Genomic DNA, 18,369 nt, shown 5'->3' with positions numbered 1-18,369 from the left:
ATAATCAATATTTTAATTCATTTTAATTGTCCAATGCTAGTAGTCCACAGTTAGCAGTCCACAATTAGTAATTCAATAATTCATATATAGTTTAATATATAATATTCGAATTAATTAATACGTATCGTGACCCATTGTATACATGTCTCAGACACGATCACAACTCAAAGTATATATATTATTTAAGAATCAACCTCAACCCTGTATAGCGAACTCGAGCATTACAGCATATAGAGTGTCTATGGTTATTCTAAATAATATATATAGATGTGTCGATATGATATGTCAAAACCTTGTATACGTGTCTCGATAATTAAAGTGCGTAAAATAAATAACAGAAATTAAATGACGATAAATTAAATTGCGAGAATATAAATTGCGATAATTAAATTACGATAAATAAAATGTAATCAGTTAGCTAGGAACAGTTAGCGTGGATTCTTAACAAAATTTCTCATAGTTAATTTGTTTGTTTCTAATAAATTTTATTTTGTCCAGTGTTTTCTTCATTATGCCACTTGTTGGATTCTGATAAGTCAAAATCCAAATATAAAATTGAATGAAAATGGTTATTCTGCGGTGAACGGATACGTATATCGGTGGTTGTAAGCAGGATAGTAAATGACTGTTGAATCAGCTTCGGAGAATGTACAGTGTAACTTTATTAATGTGAAATCTAAATATTCCTCGGGTATTACCTACCCGTTAAAATATTTTCACCATTAACAGTTTGTACAAAAGAATTTTTAATTACAATCTTTATGAAAACATATATACATATATATTTTCTACAGATGTAATTTTGGATTTAATGAGTTTACATGATATTAAACTCATCTGGTTTACCGTTAGATCTAGAATACATAATCTCTAAGACATTAGAGATTACATAATCATCATGAAGAACGAAGATGTAGAACGTCATGTAGAACGATGATTATACTCGAGGTACAGAATGAGATATTGAGGCATGTGATGTTGAAGCTTGGGTTGTTGGTGGTACTGGTATTGATGTTGGTGATACTGTTGGTGCTGGTGATGTTGTTGAAGCTGGTACATTTTGCACCATATTTTCTAAGGCTACAACTCGGGCGCGAAGCTCGTTGACTTCTTCGATTACACCGGGATGATTATCGGTTCGGACGAGCAGATGAATGAGGTTTAGAATCTGAGATAGTATATGATCGTGACGAGATACTCTAAAAATGAGAAAGAAAATGGTGTCTCGAACAGGTTCGCCGGTAAGCGCGTCAGGTTTATTGTCAAGAGGTGAATTCGGTTGGTGGAAGGGATCGCCTTCTTCGCGTCTCCATTGATTAAGTCGACTACGAACCCATCCCCAATTCATCCAGAATTGGTGATGGCTAATTGGGTGATTCATTCCGGTGACGGTGCTTTCGGAGCTTAGGTGAACATCCATGTCGGAATAGCTGTCGGATTCCGAAGAATTCGAACTAGTGGTGAGCTCCATTTCGTACGATTGAATAAAGGATTTTTCGATATGAAATGATTTTCGGATATCGGATGATATTCTAATTACATAGAATACTTATACATAGTACAGAAGATCCCATAAATTACGGAGGGAATTAAGAAAACGTGTCGGATAAAGTCTACAGTAATAGATACGCTAAGATATGGATTAGCAGATACGCTAAGATATGAATTTGTCTATACACTATTCATGCAATCAATGCAATAAGATGTGTTTAGACTATGAATGATAAGCAGGTAATTTTCGACAAGAAATGATAAGCAAAAATTTTGACATGCAGACACTGTCGAAGTCCAGACTCACTAATGCATCTAAACAACTATCAGTTAGACACACTAATGCAAGACCTGGTTCGCTAAAACCATCGCTCTGATACCACCTGTAGAGACCCGTCCTAATCTATCTGGACAAATGCGTTACATTTGGTTACATCGCGAGGTACTTGACCTTTATATGATACATTTTACAAACATTGCTTTCGGTTTTAAAAGACAAACTTTCATTACATCGAAAGTTGACGGCATGCATACCATTTCATAATATATCCAACTATAATTGACTTAATAATAATCTTGATGGACCCAACGACTCGAATGCAATGTCTTTTGAAATATGTCATGAATGACTCCAAGTAATATCTCTAAATGAGTAAATGCACAGCGGAAGATTTCTTTCAAACCTGAAAATAAACATGCTTTCAAGTGTCAACCAAAAGGTTGGCGAGTTCATTAGTTTATCATAAATATTCATTTCCATCATTTTAATTGACCACAAGATTTCTTATAATTAATTATACACGTAACCCGAGTACAAAATAACACGCGTAACCCGCAAATTAAAAATTATTCATATGGTGAACGCTTGATAACCGACTTAACTTTAATGCATAGAATATCCCCAAACAGAACCTCTCGTCTGTATAATAATAATAATAATCTCGAAGTACAAAAGCATCCGTACCCCGGATGGGACTTGTCGAGGTCCATAGATATATCTTTAGGATTCGCGTCAATTAGGGGCCATACCCGTTTCCTAATTATTAGGTTACCAAGCTAAAAAGGGGTGATATTCAATATTCATAATCCAGCCACAGAATGTAGTTTTTGATCACTTGTGTCTATTTCGTAAAACATTAGTAAAATCAGCGCATGTATTCTCGGTCCCAAAAATATATATAAAAAGGGAGTAATGATACTCACGATATGATATTTTGTAGTAAAAATATGCATACGACGGAACTGAACAATGCAAGGTTGACCTCGGATTCACGAACCTATATCAAGTATATATATTAACACATTGTAATATTAATCAACTAAGTTTATATATTTTATAATATATATAGATTAATATCCTTATATATTATTATATTAATCCTTATTATTTGTTATAATACTTATATGATATGTATACTTTAGTAAATGTGAGTTTAATATAAATAATATTATATTAGTTAATATATTAAAACTCTAATAGTAGTATACTTTTGATATAAGTAATATATATTTTTATATAAATATCTTTTGTTTGTAAAAATAATAATTATAATAATAATAAAATAATGATAATAATAATAATAATAATAATAATAATAATAATAATAATAATAATAATAATAATAATACTAATAATAATAATAATTAGGTTTGAAAATAATAATAATAATAATAATGATAATAATATTAATGATTCTATTAATGATAATAATAATAATAATGATAGTAATAATTGTAAAAATAAAATGTTAACTTTTATAATGATAATTTTAATAATATCTTTAATAAAAATGATAACTTTACTAAAAATGATTCTTTAAATAACATAGTTATAATAATGATAATAATGATACTAGTAGTAAAAATGATAATAATAATAATAATAATAATAATAATAATAATAATAATAATAATAATAATAATAACATAGTTGTAAAAATAATAATTTTTAATAATAACAATACTAATAATGATGATAATAATGTTATTAATAATAATAATACTTATAATGATAATGATAATAAAGATAATAATACTAAATACTTAATAATAATAATAATAATAATAATAATAATAATAATAATAATAATAATAATAATAATAATAATAATAATAATAGTAATAGTAATAATAATAATCATAATTGTAATGATAATAATAATAAATGATAACTAATAGTTATGTTAGTAATTATAATAATAACAATAAAAATAATAATAATTTTTGGTAATGAAAAACTACCTCAAAACAAGATTTAAAAATTAAAATGTCACCAGCAAGGATCAAACCCGTGACCACTCGCTCATCTGGCAACACCCCACACCACTCCTCCATCTCTGTTTTTCTAATCTATGGTACGAATTTAATTTACTTAACCCGTAAACTATTCAGCCCAACCGAAAGTAGATCATGGCCCAACACTCCACCTGAATTACCTCGGCCCAATAAATGGCATTAAAGGGTATCCGGCCCAAGAAAAAATATATGGATTTATAAACCCATTAACTAGTTTCATTCAAGTCCACCAGAATTCCTGACTAAACTAATCGAGGTTTGTGGGGTTATTTGATTTAGGGATTGTCGGCCATAAGGAAAAAAGAAGACGTGTTTAAATAATTTGATCGATGGGGTAACTGTAGGATTAATGTGCAAGGTACAACATATAACTATATAGCCAACTTCATTTGAGCCTTCGGGGTCACACACATATACACCGAGACGTCAAATAAAATATATATATGATGTATATATATTACTCAAGTAACAAAATAGTAAATCGAAATTAATTCATTTACTATTCATATGAATAGTAAATAAAACAAAATTAATTAAATTACTATTCACATGAAAGCGACATGATAGAAATTATTAATTATAAGTTACATAACATACTCCTAAAGTATTTAAGAAATACGACTTTTTAAATATATAAGATCTTCAAAATCAACTTGATTGAAAAATAATTGTACTCCGTATCTTTAAAAACGCGTATCAAAAGATTGGTTTACTTTGGCTATATATTATTTTGATATTCTTTCTTATGGATGCAATTAAAAAAGAACACCCAAACTTTTTGATGAGAGCTACAAAACGAAAGAAACCAATATACATGTTTTGTTTTTCAAGTACGAAAAGGAAAGAGTAATTTTTCTGTTTGTTTTCAGCCTTTGGGCTTTTAACGAAATCAGAACAAGAAAATTGCTAGTGTTTTTCTTTTCTTCTTTTTGTCTAACGCAAACCGATCCAACATCTTTGTTTTTGGTTACAATTGAAAAGAAGCATTACATATGCTGAGTATTATTATTGAATTATTATTAATAATAATATAATTTGATTATATTAATATAATAAGTTACTTGAGGTTTAGACTAGCATCCATTGATATTGTTTGAAGTGTAGTGTGGACTATCCTAAGAGACGGTCATATTTTTGATCGTAGGTTTCTCTCCTTCAATCAATTTCTTCAAGAAAGGTATATCGTTTACTCACTTTGTGAATTACATATTTTGACAATTATTAGTGGTGTAATTGGATCATTGGAAAAGATTAATCGTGTGCATGTTTTATTAAATAAGTGATTATTTAATCTTGTAAAAGGTTTATATAATAATAAAAGATTATTTTTAACTATCCGCTGCGTTAATCTGACTAAAAGTACACACGGTTTTTCAACAGTGGTATCCGAGCCAGGTTTTTACACCATCTTAATTGTCGTGTGACTATTCTTTAGATTTAGCTTTGTGGTATATTAGTGAAAGTCGAAACCTTTTTGGTTTTTAAAGTCAACTCGGTTGATCTAGACTTAACCTCATGACGCACAAATATGATTGAAAGAATATCACTATTTTAAATTGTAGATTTAATTGTTATGGCTTGAATATTTATAATAATTGTTGATTGTTTTATTCCATGGTTATACACATGCATTGTAACTATGGACAAGCCATATTTAAGTTTAATAATGTAGTTATTAAAATTATGATTGCATACATAGCCCATAATGCCCCGACCTATGTATGATTGTTGATTACGACAATATTAAGTCATATTGATTATTTATTTTTTATAAGAAAGGCCATTTTGAAGCCAAAGTTGTATTATATTTATTTTTCATTTTCATAGTATTGTATTTAAGTTTATTCTAAATTGTAAAAGTATTAGATTAGTTTTATTTTTTAATTTTAAATAAATGTAATAAGATGAAGATTAAAGATAAAGATGCAACGTGGAGTTTGACTTAGAAGATGGCGAACAGGTCAAGTTGACAACGATGGCGTTTGTCAAGTTTTCACTTGATTCTTGAATTAAGTGGGAGCTACGATATTACCCTTAGTTTGACCTCTTGATCCCATGTCGGCTCATGGGATCAAGAATAGGATTTTTGGGCTAGGCTATGTGTGTGATGCATGATATAGTTGTGTTTTAATTTTGCATTTATATATAATTGTTGATTAGAATATATATGCTAAATGTTTTTGATGAAAACAATAAATAAAACCGGCAACGAGTTTCAAATATTAAAATTGATGATTTTAAAAGGGTAAACTCTAATGAGTTTAAAGTTAAATAATTTTGAGACTCAAGTTATATATGTTTTTTGATAGAAACATTAAATAAAACTCTAAACAAGTTTCAAAGATTAAAATTGATGATTTTAAAATAAGTTAAACTCTAACGAGTTTAATGTTAAATGATTTGGAAAGTCAAATAATATATATGGACGACATCTTTTAAAACTGTTTTAAAACGATACACGTTTGTGTATTTGTTATTTTTATATCCTATAAATTAAATAAAAAATTAGATCACAAACATAATCGACATATACAATTGGTTAAAATGTTTTGTTGGACTCCATAACTGCATATATGGGACAAACATGACATTAGATAATAGTGGTTTGTTGGACTACATATATCTCTAGGTCCTATAAAGATCTAAGAGTTGTACTTGTAATGCAATTGGTACCCGCTACCTACCAATAGACTCCATAACTGCTAGCTGATCAACAGATGTAGCTATGAAACCTCTATGTGGATCTTAGGCTTTCGTAAATTAATTGTTTTTTAAAAATATTATAAAAACTTGGGTAGTTAATTTATTAAAGCTCAATATCGAAAATACTAAATTGAATCTTATATCTGTTGTAGATGTCAAATAATAAAAACGTAAACCAAAACACACTTCCTTCTTTGTTGGAGAAGGATAAACTCAATGTTCAAACTTCCTAGACTGGCACTGCAACCTGAGAATTGTTCTCAAGCATAATTGGAAGTTGAATAAAGTTTAGAACCCATATCCTTTCTTCTTGTTGTGGCAGTTGCTGCTACTCAGTAAAATGATTATCGAATGTTGTTCGATGATCAGGAAGAAATAGGATTGAAGGGTGAAAAAGAATAAGCCGAATATTTTGTGGAAAGAAAATGACAAATCATTTGCTAGGAAAAATATTCCACCTTCCAAGAAGGAAAGCCCAATAAAAGACGCCGAACATTTTCATTGTGGAAAGGTTGGCAATTGGAAAAGAAAGTTGTCCTATCTTCCAATCTGAGCTGAAAAAAGGCAACGCTGGTGAGACTAGCAAATCAGGTATATTCCATATATAGTTATATACTTCTTATAGTGATTCCTAGATCTTTGTTAACTGGTTGTGGCCTTCACACCTGTAACAATATGAAGGGAATGAGAAGAAGTAATAGATTGAAGAAAGACACACTGGATTTGCAAGTAGGCAAGGGGGATCAAGCTTTTGTTAAAGCTATTGGTACCTCTGAACTTACTTCTCTAAGTGGTCTTATTGTTTTGTTGGAACAATAGCATTATGCTCTCAATACTGTGAGCGACATAGTTTGAAAGATGCTAGTTTTGAACTTGCATTTACACACTTAGGTATTTCAGTTTCTAAGGATAATATATTTATCTTAATACCTATCCACGTGATGGTATTTTTGAAATTGATATGCATAGTGTAATTTCAAATGAGAATTCTGTGTATACCTACATCGTCAAAGTCTTCAAGCAAGACTTGAATAAGACCTATCTATGACATTGTCATATTGGTCATATAAACAAACAATGCATTTCAAAACTCCAATCTAATAGACTTTTGAAATCAATTGACTCTGAGTCATTTGATGTATGCGAGTCATGTTTATTTGAAAAGATGACAAATGCTTCTTTCTCCGATTTAGGTAAAAGAGCTAAAGATATTTTAGGACTAATACATACTGTTTTATGTAGCCCTTTAAGAACAATGTATAGATTTAGTTAATTTTACTTCATTACATTTATTGATGAGTACATTAGCTATGATTATGTTCACTTGCAGAAACATAAACATAAAGCTATTTTAACATTCAAAAGTATTCCAAAATGAAGTAGATAATCAGCTTGGAAAGACCATTAAAACATTTCGCTCCGATGGAGTAAGTAAGTTTATGAGTCAAGAGTTTTTTGGACCACCTAAAGAATTGTGGGATTGTCTCATAGTTCACTCTACCTTACACACAACAACACGATGGTGTGTCTGAGTAAGAGGAATCGAACTTTACTTGATATAGTTTGATTTATGATGAGTCCGATTTCTCTACTACCGTCTTTTAGGGATATTCATGAGAGTCTGCTGCAGGCATACTCAATGTGATTCCAACTATGAAGGTAGAAAAGCCACCATATGAGTTATGGCATGGGAATAATCCCAAGTTGTCTTATCTGAAAGTCTGGGGTTGGTGTGTGAAACTAGGCAGAAGGCTTGGCCTTTTATAGGCATTCTGATCAGGGATGTCTCCGCGATCGCTGTATCCATGTGCCTTGAAGCTTCCCGATCGCGGAGTGTTGGATTCCAGCACATCAATTGATTTAAAACGTGGGCTGCTGTAAAATTTTAATATATAATACAATATATATAATTTTATATAATTATATATATATTATATTATATTCTTATGCATAGTTGACTTGTAATTTTAGGTCCATTGTCTCTTTGATACTCGGTTTATGTTTCGGTTCCAGTTTCTCGAACGTCTTTTCATATGATTTAATATCTTGTACTTTGCGTTTCGCAACTTGTAATTTGCACATAAATAATTTTCCTTAACTCCCAAAATCCGCGCAAGTCTTTAACTTACTTTTAGTGGCACTTTTGAGTGCACTATGGCTTTAATGGCACTTTTCAAGCTTTAGTGGCACTTTTTCTTCAATTCTTTAATCTTCGCTCTTCGTCTTCACATTTATTTATTTAAACGATTACAACTTAAAAATAGAACAATTACAACTAAAAACTTTACGTATTGGAAAGATATTGTGACTAAATATATGTTCGTTTGGAGCAATATCAACTATCAACTCCTTTTTTGCAAAACCAATGAAAATCTTCCTTCCGTTTAACAAAATACCATTCATGGACTTAACAACATTTGAAGCTTGGATATTATTCTCGAATTTCACAAAAGCAAAACTTCGATTTTGTCTCCAAGATAAGCCCAAAATCTTACGCGAATTCTGTAAACAATTGTTGATGATAAAGGGGGTTGTGAATCGAGACAAACCGCCCATGAAGATTGTTGATTTAACCAGATAGGAGGTAGTGTGATTGTGTTGTTTGTGTAAATTTTTATAATTGGATTGAAAGTTTTGATTGCAGGTCGATTGGTTGTTTGGATTGGTTCTATAAGGAATTGAATTTGGGTGTGAAGGTTTGAAAGTTTGAGAGGAAACCATCTTCCAGGACTTCTTTGAGACAATTAGTCGAACACTTGGTGGGCAACTCAACAGAATGGAAGTGAAGACCAAATCAGAAAAGGAGATCTCTAGGGTGACAACTTTAACACTTATAGTAGTACTGTAGTATGTAAGTAGTATGTAAGAGTAAGGAGGGTTATATCTAGTAGTGTAACTGAGTCAGATCGGAGCTCCCAAGCTCGACTCGATTTTAGCTTATTAAGCTCAAACTCGTTTACAACACAACTTTAAAAAAATTGTTCAAGCTTGGCTCAGTGTAAATTGAGCTTAACAAGTCGAGCTCGAGTAGTCCACGAGTGGCTTGGTTTATTTATAAACATCATATTTAACTAATGATATATTGTATATGTTTAATTGACTGTCTAAAAACTTGCCAAAAATTATAACTTACGTAATATTTAGTTTATCATTTCTGATTTTCACGTTTCATTCCATAACTAGCTTTAAGAGCCCGTGCGTTGCACGGTTGATTTAAAATTGTTATCAACAACTTACAATATATTTAGTAATGCATGTTTCATAAACATCGTTAGTGATAAAAAAAATACCAATGTTATTCATGTAAACGTTTTCTTATCGACAATAATAAAACATGTTTGTATACAATTACGATGACGAAATGCTTCATCATTAATGGTATTTTTTGAAAAGATATGCATGTACCTTTGTTGACTGCCTTCTGAGACATGTCTTGAATTGAATACTCAAAAGTCAAATTACTAATGCTTAAGTGTTGTCATTTTTTAATGGAACTCAACCCTAATCGAAAATTCAAATTACTAAGAGCCCGTTCCATTGAACCCTAATCAAAAAGTCAAATTACTAAAAGCCTCATCCTTTCAATCCTAACAATCATTAACATAATCAAGCTACCAATCTCACTAATAACTGTTAGACTCTGAAAAAACTTATGTTGGGTCTTATGAAATATAGCGTTGACTAATATATGAGCAAGGCTCCATTTCTTTTCATGTTTATTAAGTCATATTGTCTGAATGAATTTATGATGTCTGTGAGGAGTAAGTGATGAATAAATAGCTATTGTTTGTTTTATTTGCTGAATATTGGCTGAATAAATAAAATTACAAATTTAACCTTTTACATATGGCAGTTATTGTTAGACAGTATATTAGAATATTGTGTAGCCCAACCTGATTCCGTAGTGGGCTTGGTCCATTAGGTTAAATTAGGTTTAGGTTTAGGGTTTCTATGTAATCCTATAAATAGTTGATGAATAAAGCATATTACTTATGGAGTTTACATTCTATAACATGATATCAGAAGTTCAGGGTTAAATGTTAATTGTTCTAAAAAAGAATATCATCATCTTCCGATCACCAACTAATTGTTAGTGATTTGGTGGGATCCCTATATCAACTTGTGTCTCACATTGTTCTTTGTTTATTTTTTTTCTCTAGCCGTATTCGTCAAACAAATACAAAAGAAAACCACCACCACTTAATGTTTGTGCAAACTAATCATAACCGTCGTGTTCTATCTATTTATTTATTTTCTATCTTGCTTAATACGCCTTGCGCAGTTGTAGTTGATATTTTGAACGGTGGGGAAGATGAAGTAGGTACTGAAGTCGGGGTACAGGTTGGAAGTGTTGAGAATGCTACAGTTTTGGAAAAAACAACAAGTCTGGACGCTATTTCTGCTACAGTTTCTGAGCTAAATACTCCTTTGATTGTTCCTGTTTCGGTACCAGTTGTTCCTGAGGTGGAGGCTCATGGATCCGTAGATGTTTTAGTCTCTAACAGTTCATTAGATAATGATCCACCCCCTGGATCCGCTGTTGAGTCGGTTAATGTTGAGAAAGTTGTTGATCCCAAGCCACCAAAAGTCAGAATAAGAAAACACAAGGGGAAGAAATCAAGCGACGGGTTGTCTTTAAAAGACGAAGAAGAAGAAGTTTGTTTGGACGCTAACAAAGCAAGTACTTCGGAAGCTATTGGTGTGGAAGTTATTAATGCGGGTTCCTCAATTGCTACTAAAAAGGTTTTTTTTTTCAAGATTTGGTGGATCGGGGGGAGATTCCACCATGCGAGGGTGTTCGTATTAAAAGTAGCTCTTCGAACATTATTATGTATCAATTCCCGTCGCGCAGTGGCAAAGGTGTCCATATTGATATGCTCGAGGGGATGACATCACGTCCGGATAAACGCAATGGTAAGGGCGCCTCCTAGTCACCTGTTTTAAGTTGTATGCGTTATAGGTTTATTGCGATTAATGTTTGTCTTGTATTGTTGTATCAGTTTGTATTACCGTGTTGGTTTGTTTGGCATGGTTGATGTTATGACCGTTAGAGTTTTGGGCTCGGATAGAGTTAGCTAGTTTTAGGTTTGTTTTTTATTGTTTTCTCTTTTCGAGCTTTTATGGTCGTTGAATTTGTTGTATTGGTTTTTTTGGATCGTTCATTTGTTGATGAAGGATCCCAATTTTAATAGTAATTATTATTTTAGTCAAAAAAAAAATAATAATAATAAATAAACAAAAAATGAATGCCACCTATTGCTACTTGATTTTTTTTTTCTTTCTTTTTACCACCGCCTATGTTCAACAAAGCAATATCTGTTGTAAATTTAGTAGTAAAATATGGATGGTAATTAGTCAAATATGGATAGTAAAATTTGTACTATATATATGTGGATAATGAACACACATATACACACCATTTTCTTACATATAAGAAATATACTCTCTCTCTCTTCCATTACTACTCTCTCATATTTAAGGATTGTATAGGCTTAGGTCAAAATTAGTTATAAGCCTACTGAATTATAACACGTTATCAGCACGAAGAGCTTAGTGTAATCAAAGGATATCTCAAACGATCACGAGTCACTAATCAAGGTATGAAATTATTAAGGTTTTTCAGACTCGGACATATCAAATTTTGGACTACTAACATTTTGAACTACTAATTTTTATTAAGTTCTTAGTGCATTTGTATTGTTCTTATTATATGGTTGGCTCTGCCACCTAAATTATATATGGTCGACACTGTCGCCTAACTATCATTTATGTTTACTAACTTTTATTAACTTCACTAACATTTATATTTATGTTATTTAAGTTATATATGGCCGGTTATACCGCCTGAATTATATTTTCTGTAATCTAACTCTTATTAACTTCACTAACATTTATATTTATGTTATTTAAGTTATATATGGCCGGTTATACCGCCTGAATTATATTTTCTGTAATCTAACTCTTATTAACTTCACTAACATTTATATTTATGTTAATAAGACCTCATGATTGTACGCAACATGTCATTTGACAACACGGTACTTTATGTACGCAAACACGTCATTTGACAACACGGTACCATGGGTCGAGATTAATTCCGATCAATACGAATACGACGGGGTCTTTATATGTTATCTAACATTTATGATTACTTATGCAATTAATCATTATTTATTTCATGCATACTAATGTTTATTCTTAAATTTATAATTTTAAAAGTTAAAATAAAAAAGTAGTTTGTACTTTTATTAAAAGTAAATCTTAAAAGTTAAAATACAAAAAGTAGTTTGTATTTTTATTAAAAGTAAATCTTAAAAGTTAAAATAAGAAAAAGTAGTTTGTATTTTTATTAAAAGTATATCTTAAAAGTTAAAGTAAGAAAAAAAAAGGGGATGGTAAAATGGAATAGTTTTTTTGTCAAAAATGAAGTATTGAAAATGAAGTGGTCTCCTTCTATAACTAAAAAAAAAATATATACTTTTATCAAATGAATATTTTTTGTGGCCGACAATTTCAAACACGAGTCCGTGTTTAGTTTATCAAGAATATCTCTTGCTTTGGTGAAAGGTCACGATCACGATATCAGGTGTTGTGAAAGAATTAAAAAATTGGTCAAGTGGCCTCTTAAAAACTAGAAAAAAAAATTTTTACAAAAAGTTTTTTTTATATATTTATAATTTACAGGTAACGTAAAAAAAAAGGAAGTTTTTTTAAAAAAAAAAAAAACAAAGAAAGTGTTTAAATGAGTTTTACAGAAAGGGGGAAAGCAAAGTAAAAAAAAAAAAACTTTTTTCCAAACAAAGGTAAATGAAAGTAGGACTTAATACAAGAAAAAAGTAAACATCTCCTAGACGTGATAAAATCTATCAATGATAAGTATTAGACTTGATGAGCTAAATGTGACAAAAATGTTTCAACATGTCTTATGTTAATTTTCTAAAATAAGTTATTATTATTCCGAGTTTAACACATATACATATGTTAATTAAAAACAACCTTTTTGTTCTTATGTAGTGTTGGGTTGCAATTTTGGTTGTATGCCATAATTCCATCCAGTAGAGTGACAATAGAAAACTTTTGATGATAATCAATAAAAAACTTTTTTTCAAACTTGTCAAATGTTTTGTTAAAAACGTGACCGTTGAAAAAAGGAGGTTGAATAATAAAACTTAAAAAACAAAATTTTTTTTTTTAAGAGTGTGCATCAAAATGGCCCGTTTAATAATGGAGAGTAAAAATATAGTCAAATTGTTTCAACGAACAAGGGTTCAATTGGATGTCTCTTAAAAAAAAATCCGCGGGTACGGGTGATGGATCCAATGGATCCGCATTCACGACCCGCGGGTGCTATCCCTAATTGTGACAAGTACAAATCAACTAAAAGTCTAAAAAATAAATGCTCTTATAGGGACCAAATGTTCACAATAATTGCCTAAGCTAGATATGAAACAAATAGTTCATAAAAAAAAAAAGGGTCGTTGTGCGTTTTCGGGATGATAGCCGAAATACACTTACAAAAGTAGGTCAGCCGTCAATTCTTTATGGCCATATCAACGTAGATCAATAAAATAATTTATGGTTTTGATAAAAGATTAATTAAAAATTAATTTTTTTTTTTTTGGTCTTGGATTCTCGGTAACAAAAGCAAAGGTTGTTTTTGGTTGCCACAACAAACAAGACAGAGGTTGTTGACTTTTGTTGTTAAACATCGCACAAGTGAACAATAACAATAGATTATTGTTTTTGAAAAGAATAATGATGCGTTAATTTTATTGTATAAAATAAAATTAAAGAAAATGGTTTTCATTGATGACTATGAACAAACGCAAACAAAGTGTTTGTGGTATTTGGTGATTAAAAAAAAGTGCATCTAAAGCTTCTACTGAAAATAATATGCATCTAAAGCTTCTACTGAAAATTAATGTGCAAGGTACAACGTATAACTATATGGTCAAATTCATTTGAGCCTTCGGAGTCACAAGTATATGATGTATATATATATTACTCAATTAACAAAATAGTAAATCTAAATTAATTCATATGAATAGTAAAACGAAATTAATTAATTTACTATTCACATAAAAAAGCGCATATGATAAAAAGCGCATCGCATATGATAAGCGCATATGATAAAAAGCGAATATGATGAAAAGCACAACGCATATGATGAAAATCGCATATGATTAAAAGCGCATATGGTGAAAAACACAGCGCATATGATTAAAAGCGTATATGGTGAAAAGGATATATGATAAAAAAAACACATATGGTGATTTATAAAAAAAAAAACACATATGGTGATTAATGGAAAGCACATATGGTGATTAATGAAAAGTATATTGTGAAAAAGAATCACAAATGTTTCTTGAAAGAATTCAAGGTAAGATATATGAACCAATTCATCCATCATGTGAACCATTTTGATGTTTCATGGTTCTAATAGACGCATCTAGCGGATGGTCTCATATTTGTATGTTATCAAGCCGTAATATGGCATTTGCAAAGTTTCTTGCACAAATTATTAAATTGAGAACACATTATTCTGATTACACCATTAAAAGGATGAGACTTGATAATACCGGTGAGTTAACATCTCAAGCATTTAATGATCATTATATATCTACAGGAATTGTTGTTGAACATCCAGTTGCTCATGTGCATACACACAATTGGTTTAGCTGAATCAATAGATAAACGCTTGCAGCTAATAACTAGACAATTGATAATGAGTACAAAACTCTCGATATTTATATGTGGACATGTAAATTTACATGCTGCGACATTAATTCGCATTATACCATGTGGAAGTCATAAATATTTTCACTTACTACTTGATTTTGGCCAAGAGCCAAATATTTTCACCTTAGAACATTGGTTGTGCAGTGTATGTTCCAATTGTATCACCACAACACAATAAAATGGTTTTTCAAAGAAAGATGGTAATATATTTTGGATATAAAACATCTTCAATCATAAGATATACTGAACCCATGATGGGTGATGTTTTCACAGCACGTTTTGCTGATTGTCATTTTAATAAAACATTGTTCCCTAGATTAGGGGGTGAAGTAAACAAAATAAATAAATAAAATGATGCTTCATGATGTGAACATCAATTAAGGTATATTGAACTCGAACAAAAGAATGTGAAACGAAAGTTCAAAAATAATGCATATGCAAGAACTTGCAAATTAATTACTTTATGCATTTACAGATATAAAAAAAAGTGACTAAATCATATATACCAGCGATAAATGCTCCAGCTCGAACTGAAATTCCAAAAGCTGGCAATAATGTCACTGTTGAGTCTTTACCACGCATCAAACGTGGAAGATCAATTGGTTCCGAAGATAAAAATCCTCGAAAAAGAAAATCAGCTGATAATGAGGTAAAAGAAAGTGTTCAAGAAGAACCATAAATCAATATTCCTTCTGCAGAGGATATTGATAAATGTAAATACATAAATTGCGATAAATTATGCAATATTATGGAACCGAAATAAAATGAAAAATCTTGATGAGATATTTTCATATAATGTTACAATGACATCATGAATAAAGATGATGATCTGGAACTAAAATCTGTCATTGAATATACAAAATGGACATGATTGAGCTCAATGGAAAGGAGCAATAAGAGCTGAATTAGAATCGCTCGATAAAAGAAAAGTTTTCGGATCAATCGTTATCACTTTTAAATATGTGAAACGTATGGGATACAAATGAATTTTTATCCGAAAAGAAATGTGCAAATGAAGTTACAAGGCAAAACTAGACTTGTAACTCAATATTTCCCACAAAGACCAGAAATGAATTAGGAGGAAAAATTATCCTCCTGTAATGGATACAATTACTTATTAGATACTTAATCAACCTGGTAGTTATTTAAATGCATCTCATACATGTTGTTACTACTTACTTATCTGTATGGATCACTTAATAGTGATATATATGAATATACCTAAAGGGTTAAGGTATCATAAGCATCTAATGTAAAACCTAAGGGAATATATTCCATTAAATCACAAAGATTTCTTAATGTGTTTATACAAACGGGACGTATGTGGTATAACCGATTAAATGACTACTTGATAAAAAAAAGGGTATAAATATAAACTTATTTTGCACGTATGTTTTATAAAAACAATGTTCGGATATGAGATCGTAGTTGTTTATGTCAATGTTCTTAACATCATATGAACAAATAAAGAGATCTATGAAATCATTCAACTTCTAAAGAATTATTTTGAAATGAAAGATCTTGAAAAAACCAAGTATTACCTTGGATTGCAAATTGAGCATATGCCTAATGGTTTACTTGTACATCAAACAACTTATACCGAAAAGATTTTAAAACATTTTTTTAAAGACAAACTCATTGTTGTTAGATCACTCAATATTGACACTGATCTATTTCATCCCTGCGAAGATCATGAAAATTTTAACAGATCGGAAGTTCTATATTTTAGTGCAATTGAGGTTCTTATGTATCTTATAGATTATACAAGATCTGACATTTATAATTATTTTATTCTAACAACTCGAAACAAGATTTGTTTGGTTATACAGATGCAGATTATTTATCCGATCTACATAAAGCTAAATCTCAAACTGGATATGTATTCCTAAATGGAGGCACCGCAATATCATGACGTTCTCAAAACAAACACTTGTTGCAACATCATCAAATCATGCCGAAGTGATTGCATTACATGAAGCTACTCGGGAATAATTTTAGTTAAGATCAATGATACAAATCATTATTGATTCTTGTGGACTAGAACGCTATAAAAGCCTAACAACTATCTATGAAGATAATACAGCTTACATAGTACAAATGAAAGAAGAGTATCAAAAAATGACAGAACAAAACATAAATGCTGACGAGGCGCTAAAGTTATAAACAGTCTCAACGGTCATAAGTTTGATGGAAAAGAATGGTATATTAGTAAGGCTCAGAAAAAGACTGAAAGGGAATAGGAATTGAAACAACAGTTTGAACAAACCATGAAGGAGACTGTAGACAAATCACGTGGACCAAACTTGTACATAAAAGATTTAGATGATACAGTTTCAGATGAAAACCTCAGATTCTTCTCATATACTCAAGATCTCGTAAAAGACAACCAGATTAAAATGAGATACGTTCAATCAACAACTCTGTTGATCTTTATACCAAAGCACTGTCAATCGCTGTTTTTCAAAACATACATTCACAATATTGGCATGAGGCAAGTTCAAAAGATGTGACGACTCAGCGTTGTCTACTTGAGGGGGAGTCAACTCTATGCTGCACTCTTTTTCCCTTAGCTAAAGTTTTATCCCACTGGGTTTTCTTTAGCAAGGTTTTTAACGAGGCAGTATTAATTGCTCTTTAAAAAAAAATTACCATCCAAGGGGGAGTGTTGTAAATTTAGTAGTAAAATATGGATGGTAATTAGTCAAATATGGATAGTAAAATTTGTACTATATATATGTGGATAATGAACACACATATACACACCATTTTCTTACATATAAGAAATATACTTTCTCTCTCTTCCATTACTACTCTCTCATATTTAAGGATTGTATAGGCTTAGGTCAAAATTAGTTATAAGCCTACTGAATTATAACTATCAAATTAATTGCTTACTTCATCTACTCTAGATAAAAGGCTCTTCAAACGTTTTCTTTATATTTATTTATCACAGCCGCATCGTATTGTTTATTTAGTTTTTATTTGTGTCTTTGATTTAGCAATAATTTCAACAATAATCGGCGTGCGGCTGAGCCGCCTAGCTTGAATAGGTTCCAAACTCCGAAAAAAAGAGGAATAAAAAAAACTCTCTTGTTTTGCAGCGTTGAAGAAGATTGTATCGGCGATAAAAGTTCAAAGCCC

This window comes from Rutidosis leptorrhynchoides, chromosome 2 (genome assembly GCF_046630445.1).
Source record: "Rutidosis leptorrhynchoides isolate AG116_Rl617_1_P2 chromosome 2, CSIRO_AGI_Rlap_v1, whole genome shotgun sequence".
Taxonomy (NCBI): Eukaryota; Viridiplantae; Streptophyta; class Magnoliopsida; order Asterales; family Asteraceae; genus Rutidosis; species Rutidosis leptorrhynchoides.
The sequence above is the reverse complement of the archived record's forward strand: the minus strand, read 5'-3'. Positions refer to the sequence as shown.